We start from the raw sequence: 15,833 nt of genomic DNA, 5'->3' as shown, positions 1-15,833 counted from the left end.
CAATTGACACAAGGTGCGCTGAGGCTTCTACCCTGAATAAGACTTAGGGAAGCAAGTTTATTTCTCAAAGGAAAAGGCAAAGAAACAGCAACACCTACCTACCCTGCCAAACAGCCACTTTACCCCACAACTTACTTCCTCTCTCGAGTCACCCCTTGAAGGTCTCCTTTGCCCCAGGTTCCCTTCCTTCACCATCAAGGAAAACCACTCAGTGAATGAAAACCATGCACCTAAAGTACACATCTCCACCCTCAACATCATTTCCTACACAGACTTCATAAAAGACAAAATGTTAAAAGTTTGAAAGTCTTTCAGGAACAGGGCTTTTTCTTTTTAGCAATCCCACCGTACTAACACAGACAGGATAAGCAACTGACAGGTTTGCTTTGACAGCTCTCTTCTATCTGTCTGAAGCTGAGGAAGCCACATACAAGAGGAAGGGAAGGAGAATCCATAACACCAAACAACAAAAAAACTAAGCATTTTCTTAGCCAACTAGTGCCTGATCAGGATATTTATCAAAAGATGTCCCCATGCCTCATATGGGTGTCTCATTAAACCTCAGCATTCCTGTCTTGTTCTACACACATGCACACACACATGCACACACACACATTCACAGGCTGCACCAACTGCTTCTCCTTCCATGAAGTCAGGGACATTTTCATCTACTATAGAGAATAAAGAGAACACTACTTAGCTGAAGAAGTATAAGTAAGATGATCAGACTGCAGTAAAATGATCAGTTCTGATACATTTCCACCATGTCCTGTCATCCATCCCAAGAGGCATAGAGACCTCTTGGAAGAGTCCCTCATAGAGCAGATTGTCAAACACCCTGTTTATAGAGTTTCCTGAGATGGAAATGTGGAGGCCACACAGAGAAGCAACAATGTCAAACTGTACACCTGGGCAGTCCCAGCCCAGGTGTTGCCAAGGGCAGTCCAGTGCTGCAGCCACAAACCACCAGAAGCCCAGCAGGAATATCTGCCATCTCCAAATTTCCTGAAATTTATGATTCTTTTTGGGAATCACCATTGCCTTTTTACTCAGCTCTCCATTTGAGCCTAACATCCTTGTAATTACAGGAGAAATAAGAGTAACATCACTCACCAAAGAGAATATGGTTAAGTGCAACAAATCCAGCAAAAAAAAAGTAAATAAAGACAGATCGCTACCACCTAAACATATCTGTTTTTTTCTTTGCTGAGAAACAATACTTAATAACCCAGTTGTGGGACTTCCCTGGTGGTCCGGTGGCTAAGATTCCACACTCCCAATGCAACAGACCAGGGTTAGATCCCTGGTCGGGGAACTAGATCCCACATGTGGCAACTAAGACCCAGCACAGACAAATAAACAAATATAAAAAAAAAAAACAGTTTCTCAAAAAGCCTCATTAAGGTATACTGCCAGTTTAGGGCCCATACCTTCCACTCATCTATCAAATCTTTTTTTTTTTTTTTTTCTTGATAATGATTTTTCTTTATTTGGAATAGAAATTTTCAAAAGATAATAAAGGTTTTCAGTCATGACCTGTTACTTTGATCTGATGTAATTTGGGAGGAAAGTCATTTGTTATTCTTAAGCACTATTTTGGGACTTCCTCCAATGGCTCAATGATAAGGAATTCATCTCAATGCAGGAGACACAGCAGATGCAGGTTTGATCCCTATGTTGGGAAGATCCTCTAGAGGAGGAAATGGCAACCCACTCCAGTATTCTTGCCTGGAGAATCCCATGGAAAGAGGAGCCTGGCAGGCTATAGTCCTTGGGATCACAAAGAATCAGACACAACTGAGTGACTGAGTACAAATGCACAAGTTTTCCTCTAACAAGGAGCAGTCATGGTAATTCAGAAAACTGATGAAAAGTATAACATACAAGGAATTTCCATTCTGGCCCAAGTTGAAACGATTGAAAACAGAAAACTGATATTATACTCCATATGAAAAATAACAGCAAGCAAAGAACAATTTTCCAGTAATTCCTCTCAAAAAAAAAAAAAAAAATAGAAAGCAAAAGAGTGAATAGCACAAAATTGTGAAAACAAAACCCCAAAGTACATATAGAGAATAAAAATACACATATTAAATATGACTCTTGCAAGCTTCCAGAACACATAGGACAGAAACGATTATGGCCCTCAAAGGTAGACTGAGGAAATCCGTCCCCTCCACACACAAGGAAAGGTTAGAGATGAAGAGTCATTTAATAGGACAGCTATCAGCACCATTTGTAATCTGTGAATATTTCCATTTCTGGCATTTGGTAAAACGGGCTGAGGCAAACCAGGCAAAACATTTTCTGACTACCAGAAGATTAGCGCCTACATATGCTCAATGCTCTGTTCCAAGTATTATCTCGAAATCAAATAGTGGTGTGAATCCCAAGGAAAGGTCCAATTTCAGAAGACTCTGTCTTAGAGAGTCTCTCAGAGAGGTAAGGAGTGGCTGTGGCTGGGGACACAGACACTGGTGGCAGCATTTCCAGGACCTAACCCCACGACGTGTACACAAGTGTGAGCACGCACCAACAAGGAATTCTCTCATCTGCACATTCCCGATTCTCACCTTCAACTAATAAGAGAGAAAACAACTGAGAAAATATTCATTATCAACCACACTGCTGCTGCTGCTAAGTCGCTTCAGTCGGGTCCAACTCGGTGTGACCCCATAAATGGCAGCCCAGCAGGATCCCCCGTCCCTGGGATTCTCCAGGCAAGAACACTGGAGTGGGTTGCCATTTCCTTCTCCAATGCATGAAGTGAAAAGTGAAAATGAAGTCGCTCAGTCAAATCTGATTCTTAGCGACCCCAAAGACTGCAGCCTAACAGGCTCTTCTGTCCATGGGAGTGGGGTGCCATTGACTTATCCTATCAACCATGAAACTAACCAAATTAAAATAGTCTTAATAAGCAGTTCAGTTCAGTTAGGTTAGTTGCTCAGTGGTGTCCGACTCTTTGCGACCCCATGAATTGCAGCACACCAGGCCTCCCTATCCATCACCAACTCTCGGAGTTTACTCAGACTCACGCCCATCAAGTCAGTGATCCCATCAAGCCATCTCATCCTCTGTCATCCCCTTTTCCTCCTGCCCCCAATCCCTCCCAGCATCAGAGTCTTTTGCAATGAGTCAACTCTTCCCATGAGGTAGCCAAAGTACTGGAGTTTCAGCTTTAACATCATTCCTTCCAAAGAAATCCCAGGGCTGATCTTCAGAACAGACTGGTTGGATCTCCTTGCAGTCCACGGAACTCTCAAGAGTCTTATCCAATACCACAGTTCAAAAGCATCAATTCTTCAGCACTCTGATTTCTTCATAGTCCAACTTGCACATCCATACATGACCACTGGAAAAACCATAGCCTTGACTAGACGGACCTTTGTTGGCAAAGTAATGTCTCTGCTTTTGAATATGCTATCTAGGTTGGTCATAACTTTCCTTCCAAGGAGTAAGCGTCTTTTAATTTCACAGCTGCAGTCACCATCTGCAGTGATTTTGGAGCCCAGAAAAATAAAGTCTGGCACCGTTTCCACTGTTTCCCCATCTATTTCCCCTGAAGTGATGGGACCGGATGCCATGATCTTTGTTTTCTGAATGTTGAGCTTTATGCCAACTTTTTCACTTTCCACTTTCACTTTCATCAAGAGGCTTTTGAGTTCCTCTTCACTTTCTGCCATAAGGGTGGTGTCATCTGCATATCTGAGGTTATTGATATTTCTCCCAGCAATCTTGATTCCAGCTTGTGATTCTTCCAGCCTAGCATTTTTTATGACGTACTCTGCATATAAGTTAAATAAGCAGGGTGACAATATACAGCCTTGACGTACTCCTTTTCCTATTTGGAACCAGTCTGTTGTTCCATGTCCAGTTCTAACTGTTCCTTCCTGACCTGCATACAAATTTCTCAAGAGGCAGGTCAGGTGGTCTGGTATTCCCATCTCTTTCAGAATTTTCCACAGTTTATTGTGATCCACACAGTTAAAGGCTTTGGCATAGTCAATAAAGCAGAAATACATGTTTTTATGGAACTCTCTTGCTTTTTCCATGATCCAGTGGGTGTTAGCAATTTGATCTCTGGTTCCTCTGCCTTTTCTAAAACCAGCTTGAACATCTGGAAGTTCACGGTTCACGTATTGCTGAAGCCTGGCTTGGAGAATTTTGAGCATTACTTTACTAGCGTGTGAGATGAGTGCAATTGTGCCGTAGTTTGAGCATTCTTTGCCATTGCCTTTCATTGGGATTGGAATGTAAACTGACCTTTTCCAGTCCTGTGGCCACTGTTGAGTTTTCAAAATTTGCTGGCATATTGAGTGCAGTACTTTCACAGCATCATCTTTCAGGATTTGAAATAGCTCAACTGGAATTCCATCACCTCCACTAGCTTTGTTCGTAGTGATGCTTTCTAAGGCCCACTTGACTTCACATTCCAGGATGTCTGGCTTTAGGTGAGTGATCACACCATCGTGCTTATATTGGTCATGAAGATCTTTTTTGTACAGTTCTTCTGTGTATTCTTGCCACCTTTTCTTAATATCTTCTGCTTCTGTTAGATCCATACCACTTCTGTCCTTTATTGAGCCCATCTTTGCATGAAATGTTCCCTTGGTATCTCTAATTTTCTTGAAGAGATCTCTAGTCTTTCCCATTCTGTTGTTTTCCTCTATTTCTTTGCATTGATTGCTGAGGAAGGCTTTCTTATCTCTTCTTGCTATTCTTTGGAACTCTGCATTCAGATGCTTATATCTTTTCTTTTCTCCTTTGCTTTTCATTTCTCTTCTTTTCACAGCTATTTGTAAGGCCCCCTCAGACAGCCATTTTGCTTTTTTGCATTTCTTTTCCATGGGGATGATCTTGATCCCTGTCTCCTGTACAGTGTCACAAACCTCTGTCCATATTTCATCAGGCACTCTGTCTATCAGATCTAGGCCCTTAAATCTATTTCTCACTTCCACTGTATAATCATAAGGGATTTGACTTAGGTCATACTTGAATGGTCTAGTGGTTTTCCCTACTTTCTTCAATTTAAATCTAATTTAGGAGTTCATGATCTGAGCCACAGTCAGGTCCCGGTCTTGTTTTTGTTGACTGTATAGAGCCTCTCCATCTTTGGCTGCAAAGAATATAATCAATCTGATTTGGGTGTTGACCATCAGGTGAAGTCCATGTGTAGAGTCTTCACTTGTGTTGTTGGAAGAGGGTGTTTGCTATGACCAGTGCATTTTCTTGGCAAAACTCTATTAGTCTTTGCCTGCTTCATTCCATATTCCAAGGCCAAATCTACCTGTTACTCCAGGTGTTTCTTGACTTCCTACTTTTGCATTCCAGTCCCCTATAATGAGAAGGACATCTTTTTTGGGTGTTAGTTCTAAAAGGTCTTGTAGGTCTTCATAGAACCATTCAGCTTCAGCTTCTTTAGCGTTATGGCTGGGGCATAGCCTTGGATTACTGTGATATTGAATGGTTTGCCTTGGAAATGAACAGAGATCATTCTGTCATTTTTGAGACTGTATGCAAGTACTGCATTTCCAACTCTTTTGTTGACCATGATGGCTACTGCATTTCTTCTAAGGGATTCCTGCCTGCAGTAGTAGATATAATGGTCTTCTGAGTTAACTTCACCCATTCCAGTCTATTTCAGTTCGCTGATTCCTAGAATGTTGACATTCACTCTTGCCATCTCTTGTTTGACCACTTCCAATTTGCCTTGATTCATGGACCTGACATTCCAGGTTCATATGAAATATTGGTCTTTACAACATGAGACCTTTCTTCTATCACCAGTCACACCCACAACTGGGTATTGTTTTTGCTTTGGCTCCATCCCTTCATTCTTTCTGTAGTTATTTCTCCACTGATTTCCAGTAGCATATTGGGCACCTACTGACTTGGGGAGTTTCTCTTTCAGTATCCTATCATTTTGCCTTTTCATACTGTTCATGGGGTTCTCAAGGCAAGAATACTTAAGTGGTTTGACATTCCCTTCTCCAGTGGACCACATTCTGTCAGACCTCTCCACCATGACCCGCCAGTCTTGGGTGGCCCCATGGGCATGGCTTAGTTTCATGGAGTTAGACAAGGCTGTGGTCCTAGTGTGATTAGATTGACTAGCTTCCTGCAGTTATCGTTTCAGTGTGTCTGCCCTCTGATGCCCTCTTGCAACACCTACCGTCTTACTTGGATTTCTCTTACCTTGGACGTGGGGTATCTCTTCACGGCTGCTCCAGCAAAGTGCAGCTGCTGCTCCTTACCTTGGACGAGTGATATCTCCTCATTGCCACCCCTCTTGACCTTGAATGTGGAATAGCTCCTCTAGGCCCTTCTGCGCCCGCACAGCCACTGCTCCTTGGACATGGGGTTGCTTCTCCCAGCTGCCGCCCCTGGCCTCGTGCATGGGGTAGCTCCTCTCAGCTGCTCCTGCACTGTCACAGCCTGGCACTCTTGGCTGCTGCCCCTGACCTTGGACGCGGGGTAGCATCCCCTTGATAAGCAGGAACAAGGTCAAACACTGCCCCCTTAAACCCTTCCTCTTCGACATCAATCTATGATCACATGTATGACAATTGAGCATATAGTCTTATTCTTTCACAAGAATTCTTCACAAATCTGAAATCATAAAGGATCTTTAAAAGAACTGAATTTAATACCACCACATCCATTATTCAGGATAATCTGAGAGTCTGAGTCTCTGACGCAGACTTTTTATTTTGGGCATACAGTGTGGCATGCAGAATCTTAGTTCTCTGATCAGGGATCAAAAACCTTGGCATCTACTATGGAGAACAGTGTGGAGATTCCTTAAAAAAAACTGGAAATAGAATTGCCATATGACCCACCAATACCACTGTTGCGTATATACACTGAGGAAGCCAGAATTGAAAGAGACACATGTACCCCAATGTTCATTACAGCACTATTTATAATAGCTAGACATGGAAGCAACCTAGATGTCCATTGGCAGATGAATGGATAAGGAAGTTGTGGTATATATACACAACGGAATATTACTCAGCTATAAAAAAGAATGTGTTAGTGTCAGTTCTAATGAGGTAAATAAAATTGGAGCCTATTATACAGAATGAAGTAAGTCAGAAAGAGAAATACCAGTACAGTATATTAATGCATATATATGGAATTTAGAAAGACAGTAATGACAACCCTATATGCAAGACAGCAAAAAATATACAGATGTAAAGAAGAGACTTTTGGACTATGTGGGAGAAGGAGAGGGCAGGACGATATGAGAGCATAGCATTGAAACATATGTATTACCATATGTAAAACAGACGACCTGTGCAAGTTTGATGCATGAAGCAGAGCACCCAAAGCTGGTGCTTTGGGACAACCAAGAAGGATGGGGTAGGAAGGAAGGTAGGGGGGTAGGAGGGGGGTTCTGGGTGGGGGAACACATGTACACCCATGGCTGATTCATGTCAATGTATGGCAAAACCACCACAATATTGTAAAGCAATTAGTTTCCAATTAAAATAAATAAATTAGTTAAAAAAAAAAAAACCCTGGCATCTGCACCAGGGACATGCAGTCTTAATCAGTAGACTGCCAGGGAAACTCGAGGTAGACATTCATTGGTAGAGTCTTTAGTATTAAGCCTCATGAAAGCACCTGACATTGGGTCACACCTGTTGCTTCTTAGGGTAACTTCTTACAGGGTTAGCTTAGATGCTAGAACTTCTGAATGGGTAGAATTCCTTCTGCATGTTAATGCACTTGAAACATTTCTCAGGCAACTTCCTCATATCTCATTCATGGGGAAAAAAGACACAAAAATAGAAACAAGCTATCAAAGTTTTACCAAACACTTGACTGAGACATATAAGTAGAAAAGAATGGGCCTGTAGGAAAAAACCAATAGACAGAATATTTAGAACTGGGTGAAAGGTGACAAAATGTAGAGTTGAGAAAAATCCAAAGATAAGGAGGAAAAGCAGTGAACTTGCGGAAATCATAACCATCAGGATTCTAGACATATTAGCCTTCACTCGTCTCTTACACACTGGTCTTCATCCTGACCACACCTTAGCATCACCTGGGAGGGGATAAGTGCACTCTGACACCCAAGACCCAGCCGCCAGAAACTGGTTTAGGTTCAACTGATTAGGGTGGAGAAGATTCCTCTCCCTATAGATTCTGGATGTGGAAACTAACCCCATGTAAGTGTCTGCTAACCTCCAATCTCGCACTGTCATGGCATCTGAGCCTGGAATGGCTGCAGACTTGATCTGCAGGAATTACAATGATCACAAAGACTTTTTACCAGAGTTCCATTGCACATTTCATGCTTCCAGAAAAGTCCAGAGATTACAGTATTGAAATTGAAAATGTTCATTCTGCACAGTCAGAAAAATGAAATGTTGAGAAAAAAATTTATTTAAGAAACATTAATAAAAAGATGAGTCAAAATTAGCATGGAAAGTTATCTATAAAAGAAGAAGGAGAATTAGAATAGAGCTAACAATGATATTAGACTTCTTTAAGTAGCCTTTTCTTGATTTTGGAATTATGAAAACATTACACAGAATTATAATTATAAAATAACTAAATTTTTAAAAAGCAATTCCTAAAATTTTAGAGTAAAAGTACCTAAATATATAAACCCATTCTGTTTTGTTTTGCAGAGCCATACAAAAAAGAAGTATCAAAAGTGATTTGAAACAAAATAATTTGAAAACACATGCTCTGCATGATACACCCAAATGAACACAGTATGAACTCCAAAAGAAAATAAAAATATTAGATTGCTTTCAGAAGTCACTTTATAACGTATAAGAAATGAATAATTATGTTGATATCATTGAGAATTGGGCTTACACATTGGACAAAGAGAATAGATGATGGGAGAAAAGAAACATGCAAGCACAGTAACAATAAACTGTGGAAAATTCTGAAGGAGATGGGAATACAGACCACCTAACTTACCTCTGGAGAAACCTTTATGCAGGTCAGGAAGCAACAGTTAGAACTGGACATGGAACAACAGACTGGTTCCAAATAGGAAAAGGAGTACGTCAAGGCTGTATATTGTCACCCTGCTTATTTAACTTATATGCAGGGTACATCATGAGAAATCCTGGGCTGGATGAAGCACAAGTTGGAATCAAGATTGATGGGAGAAATATCAGTAACCTCAGATATGCAGATAACACCACCCTTACGGCAGAAAGTGAAGAACAACTGAAGAGCCTCTTGATCAAAGTGAAAGAGAAGAGTGAAAAAGTTGGCTTAAAGCTCAACATTCAGAAAACGAAGATCATGGCATCCGGTCCCATCACTTCATGGCAAATAGATGGGGAAACAGTGGAAACAGTGGCTGACTTTATTTTTTAGGGCTTCAAAATCACTGCAGATGGTAATTGCGGCCATGAAATTAAAAGACACTTACTTGGAAGGAAAGTTATGACCAACCTAGACAGCAGATTAAAAAGCATAGACATTACTTTGTCAACAAAGGTCCGTCTAGTCAAGGCTATGGTTTTTCCAGTGGTCATGTATGGATGTGAGAGTTGGACTATAAAGAAAGCTGAGCGCTGAAGAATTGATGCTTTTGAACTGTGGTGCTGGAGAAGACTCTTGAGAGTCCCTTGAACTGCGAGGAGATCCATCCAGTCCATCCTAAAGGAGATCAGTTCTGGCTGTTCAATTGAAGGAGTGAGGTTGAAGCTGAAACTCCAATATTTTGGCCACCTGATACGAAGAACCGACTCATTGGAAAAGACCCTGATGCTGGGAAAGATTGAGGGCAGGAGGAGAAGGGGATGACAGAGGATGAGATGGTTGAATGGCATCACCGACTCAATGGACATGAGTTTGAGTAAACTCCTGGAGTTGGTGATGGACAGGGAGGCCTGGCATGCTGCGGTTCTTGGAGTCGCAAAGAGTCAGACATGGCTGAGTGGCTGAACTGAACTGAAGCACAATAAGATGAAGTAAAACACTAGTATCCTGTACCTGAATTGGATTGGAAACACCCTTATAAACATATTTGTTTACCTTAAGAAATGTATTCTAACTTTGTCTAATGCAAAAGCCAAGAAAAACAATCAAGAGCAGTAAGCTCCTCTAGCAATCAGACTATTGTTTATAAATACCATTTCACACTAAAAGAAGACAGGGCTGCTTGGAGAAATGGATGATTCCAGGGCTGAGAAAATGCTGTACAAAATGAGATAAAAACATCCTGTCACACCAGAAACCAAAAAACAAAACAAAAAAAGACATTAAAAAAAAAAAAAAAAACTAGCCAAGACTTCTAGAGTATGTGCAAAAATACTTAGGACCCAGCCTGAATAGACTCGCATTGCCCAAAGGTGGCCAAATGTTTGCACAAGCATAACAAATGAAATGGACTGAAGCAGGTCAGAAATGCTGAAATCCATGAGCTCAAACTGACATATACAAAACCAAACCAAAAAACAATAAAAACTCACTAGCCCCAGAGGAGAACCAATTTATCATTTTGAAAACAGGTTTTAAAAAGTGAAAAAATCATTTTCTCCTACTTTCCCTATAAATACTATATTTCAGGGTTAATCAAAGAGCTTACCCATTTTGCAACCCTTAATGAATTAATGGACTTTGAGAAAGGATCATTAATAGCTCCTAACATTACACACACACCCATACCACCACCCCTGCAACACACAAAAGATGGTATGTACCTCATAAGGGAGATATACAACCCTACCTCCTACATCGACAAAAGGGGTGAAGAAAATCCAAAGGAGTTACATCAAACTTCTAGACCTAAACACCAACCTAAGGTGCCAGAGGAACATGTTCATTGACACAGGGGGAGAGGCGATCAGCCAAATCCAGGCTGTGGGAATCTCTACAGGACAAACAACCTAGAGGCTCGGGGTGGAGGGGAACAGAAAGGCAATCTGAATAACCTGTGTCAGCCAAGTGTACCTTATTTAATACTGCTTCCAAAAGAAGAGGGGAAAAAGACAACTGTGAGCACTAGCTAGTTATTGATGACATTGAAGTAAATATTTATGCATAATAATAATAATGTTTATGCTAAATATGTTTAGTGGAGAAGGCAATGGCAACCCACTCCAGTACTCTTGCTTAGAAAATCCCATGGATGGAGGAGCCTAGTAGGCGGCAGTCCATGGGGTCGCTAAGAGTCGGACACGACTAAGCGACTTCACTTTCACTTTTCACTTTCATGCATTGGAGAAGTAAATGGCAACCCACTCCAGTGTTCTTGCCTGGAGAATCCGAGAGACGGGGAAGCCTCGTGGGCTGCCGTCTATGGGGGGTCGGACAGAGTCGGACACGACTGAAGCGGCATAGCAGCAGCAGCAAATATGTTTAGTTGGGGGAGATTCCACATCTTTTAAAGATACATACTAAAATATTTATGGATAAAAATGATATGATGTTTTGGAACTGCTTTAAATTAATCTTGGGAAGTGAGAGAGAGTTTCAGATGAATCAAGACTGCTCATTATAGCAATTATTGAAGCTGACTTAGAGTGACATAGGGGCTTATTTCCCTTTACCCTTCTGAGTTCTTAGCTGAGGATCTTTATAATAAATGACAGAATAACAGGAGAAAATCTGCGAGACAGCAAAAGAGACACAGATGTATAGAACAGTCTTTTGGACTCTGTGGGAGAGGGAAGAGGGGGATGATTTGGGAGAATGGCATTGAAACACATATAATATCATATAAGACATGAATCGCCAGTCCAGGTTCGATGCAGGATACAGGATGCTTGGGGCTGGTGCACTGGGATGACCCAAAGGGATGGTATAGGGAGGGAGGTGGGAGGGGGGTTCAGGATTGGGAACACGTGTACACCTGTGGTGGATGCATGTGGATGTATGGCAAAACCAATACAATATTGTAAAGTAAAAAAAAAAAAATAATAATAATAATAAAATAAATTAATTAATTAATTAAAAAAAGAAAATCAGAAGTTTATTAACATGTATACTTCTGATACACATGCAAAATAGGAAGAATTGAGGCTGTGGGAGGAGAGGAAGCCTCAGGACATGATGTAGAGAGCACTGGTCTAGGAATCAGAAAGCTGTGCTTCAGAAACCATGTCGGCCACCTGCAAGTCACAAGATTCTAAGCGCATCAAATATCCTCCTGCATCTCCAGGTCCTTATCTATGGAAATTCCTGCCTTGCCTCCCTCAGAGGAATCCTGGGACAACTAAATGAGCTGCAACAGCTCAAAGTGCTCTGAAATCATTTCAACATCTTTATTAACAGAAGTTCAGGGCAGAGACTTACTCTATTCATAATGGCAGAGGCTGGTTTCACGAAGGGCTTGGAAAACTCATTGCTGCTTACAGGTGATCGTAGTAGAACAAGAACTCTTGAGAAAAATCATGTGTTAAAAGCCAAATTTTCTAGCCTGTAATTAAAGTTTCACTTCTAAGCAGATTGCTAAAATTTTTAACCATTATGAATGCAGTCTTTGAAAAAAGAGACACCTACCACCCTGACTACTTAAAGAAAATGCACTGAGGGGAGTGAAGTGAACAAGTGAAATAGGTGAGGAAACTTAAGAGGTACAAACACCAATTTATCAAATAAATAAAAGGGGATTGGGAGAAAAGATAAACAAAATCTTTAAAAATAAATTACAAGTTTGTAATATATAACATAGAAAATATACTCAATAATACTGGAATAACTTTTTATGGTGACAGTTGGTAACTAAAATTACCATGTACTGTATCAAATATTAAATCACTAATGATGTATACCAGAAACTAATAAAACATTATAAGCCAATCATACTTCAATTTAAAAAATTCTTTTAATTTTGCAATAAAAACTTACATATACTTAGAAGAAGAAAAGAAAATGGATTGAAAAGCATCACCCTCATTTATAACTCAAGGTCATCACGGTGGGTATTACTAACACCTAATGGCTAACACGATGCTCTCAGGAACCAGCAGGGCGCACAGCAGGTCTGCTCTGCAGGTCCCTGTCCACTTGGCTCAGTGCCCCCTCCTCCTCTCCCTTGCTGTGTGGTCCTCAGTGGTAGCTCTCAGCCCACAGTATCTTTGCCATCAGCAGCCACTCCTCAGCCTCCTGGGTTGAGCAGAAGTAAGGGACACATGGAAGAAAGTGTTGGGAAATAAAGGCAAAAGTCCACTGCAGCTCTCAGAGAACCAGCTGTGAGTCAAGGCACAAAGCCCATTGTGTGACTCTCAGAGGATTCTGTTTACTTCCTGGCCATCAGCTGAGCTCCAAAGTGAAGATTCACACAAACATGTGCTTCCCAACCTCCACCTGGACCAAAGACCATCAGTAAAACCTCAGACAAAGGACAAGTGACCAGACAAGACCAGGCCACTTCTTAGGGTTCTGGGAAGAGGACATAATTCCCAGCCACTCCTCCCCTCTCAGAGGAAGGGACTGGGTGAACCCACTCTGGCTCTATGAGGTCACCCCACTTACACACCAGCAGGTAGAGACCTCACCTCTCAGAGAGAAGCCCTGATGACCTGGGGAGGTAGTCTCTGTGACTCAGGCCCAGGCAGAGACTTCAGGCTCCTCCTCTCCATGCTGAGGGCCCTGGGCAGGTAGGGACCTGTCCTCCCCACCTGTGGTCCCTGTGGAGGTGCACACAACGGCCAGGGGTGCTGGGAACTTGCTGGCTGTTCTGTTCTAATTAGGGGTGACCTGTGCAGGCTCCACAGCCTGGTACTTGTTTCTCTGAGCAGTAGAGATATTCCTCACTTCTCATAGGACAGAGGTTTTCATATCTTAAAATCCTAAAACCTAAAAGCCTCACCCTGCACTGGTGTCACCCTTTTTCCCACTGGTGCCGCCAGGAGTACCTGGGAGGCCCTGCTCGTGCTGAGGGTGGAAGGAACACACTGCTTGGGATCATGGATGATCCACGGGGCATTCTGTGCACCCAAGGAATTGAAAGAGGGCTGGAGGTCAGCAAGGAAACACATTTGTGTTTTAAAGACTTCTGGATTGAGTTTACATCTTCCACTGTCTAAAATACAAAGACCAACAAGGAGTACAGATAGATCACAACATGGGAAGTTGCTTCATAAAATCAATTATTTAACTAACTAGCACTGCTAATAGATCTAGCAGTACTACCACACAGATGAGCCCCTACATTTACGGTCCTCGACTCCCCACTTCTCCACCATGACCACCCAACGACCAGTCTCCTAAAAAGGGGGTCAGGGCTTTACCAGTTGCACCTTATGCAGCCCCCAGGGGCCTTTCTGGACCCTCAGGTGGTTCAGATGGTAAACAGTCTGCCTCTAGGGCAGGAAACCTGGATTTGATCCCAGGGTCAGGAAGATCCCCTGGAGAAGGAAACAGCAACCCACTCCAGTATTCTCGCCTGGAGAATTCCACGGGCAGAGGAGCCTGGTGGGCTACAGTCCATCGGGTAGTAAGGAGTCGGACACGACTGAGTGACTAACACTTTCACTTTTGACAGGATGTATTCCGGGGGCTGGACAACTTTGAAACCAACACTCCCATCACCACAGTGGGGCAGATTCGCTCTCAGGAAGAACTTCAGATCCTGCAGCCTCTCCCTCTATGTCTGCTTCTGCCATGAGCTACCACAGCCAAGAACCAAAGCTCATATTAGGATGGGATCCATCCAAGGCTTAACGACCCCACCCAAGGAGCCAACAGCCCAGGACAGCAAGAAAAACCAGCAGCTCAGTTCAAACCCAGCCACATGGCCTATGCTTTGAGACTCATTTGACTTTAAGCTCCTTTAGCATCCAGTACCAAAGAGAAACTAGAGAATCAGGGACAGCAGAGAAAGACCTGCTCCTGATTTGATCCAACATTAAACCCAGAGGCCACTCATCCACCCCAGCACCTGGCATGAGCCACAGGCACACACCGAGGCCCCAGGGTTTCCGGACAAGTGGAATTCAGGAGAGCTCTGCTGTGTGAGGTCAGTACATCCTGCACAAACAGGCCACACCAGCTTGCCACCTGTGTATTTCAAACACACTTACTGTGACTATGTGGAAATACCATCATTGGGACAGCTGCATACGGGACAAAGAAGGGCTGGGGCAGCCTGAAGGGTTCCTGTCCCCTCTCCCACCCCTGTCCTTCACAAGGCACTGCAATACCTAGGTGGTCAGTGCCCTCTCAAGCGTGGCACTCTGCCCCACACACCTGTCCCACCCTCTGGCACAATGCCCTATCCACTTCTATCATCAACGAGAACTCCATCCCCCAGGACCATCCAGTCACCTATGAGCTGACAGATTCTCTGTCTCTCCAGTTGTGTGGGTGGACTTCACCTTCCCAGCTGCCCACTGCCCGCAGTGCCCTTCAGTCCAGCACAGCCTTTAAACAAGAGCCATGATGCCTACCTGTAAACCACCTGACCCACTCACCTCACCCCAACACAATGGACTGAGGACAGCTCACACCTTCTTCACCTAAAACAACCCTTTCACAGCAACTGCATCTTCCATCCCTCCTGCTCTCACACACTCACAGGCCGCCCGTGTCCCTAAGGCAGCACTAAAGGACCACGGAGAGCACGAGCGACCCAGGGGGTCTGCAGCAAACCCCCAGCAGGTTCAGCCAGAACAGGGGGCTGACGGCACTGTCCCGAGGTGGACTGTCCTCTGGGGGATTTTGACCCAGGATCTTCAGGGTCATGGAGGTTACTGAGCTCACAGCTTTCTACATTTAGTTTTCCCTGCATATCCCCTCCTCTACCCTCTGCCAATGCCAGGCTACCAAGATCCCCCTTGAACCAGCAAACCACCCCCACAGCCAGGACGGAAACCAGCATGGGGGTGCACAGAATTCATGGTGAAGTTGAA

The 15,833-nt window shown here is 43.1% G+C and overlaps 1 protein-coding gene across 11 annotated transcripts in view; it reads right to left on the bottom strand.

The window, feature by feature from the left end:
* Positions 1-15,833, bottom strand: part of LOC139176086 (ATP-binding cassette sub-family C member 4-like) — a 374,149-nt gene that overhangs the window by 349,092 nt on the left and 9,224 nt on the right. The gene's annotated exons all lie outside the window — the stretch shown is intronic.

The sequence above is a fragment of the Bos indicus genome, chromosome 12, assembly GCF_029378745.1.
Source record: "Bos indicus isolate NIAB-ARS_2022 breed Sahiwal x Tharparkar chromosome 12, NIAB-ARS_B.indTharparkar_mat_pri_1.0, whole genome shotgun sequence".
In the NCBI taxonomy this organism is placed as follows: Eukaryota; Metazoa; Chordata; class Mammalia; order Artiodactyla; family Bovidae; genus Bos; species Bos indicus.
This window is presented reverse-complemented; position numbering and strand designations above follow the sequence as displayed.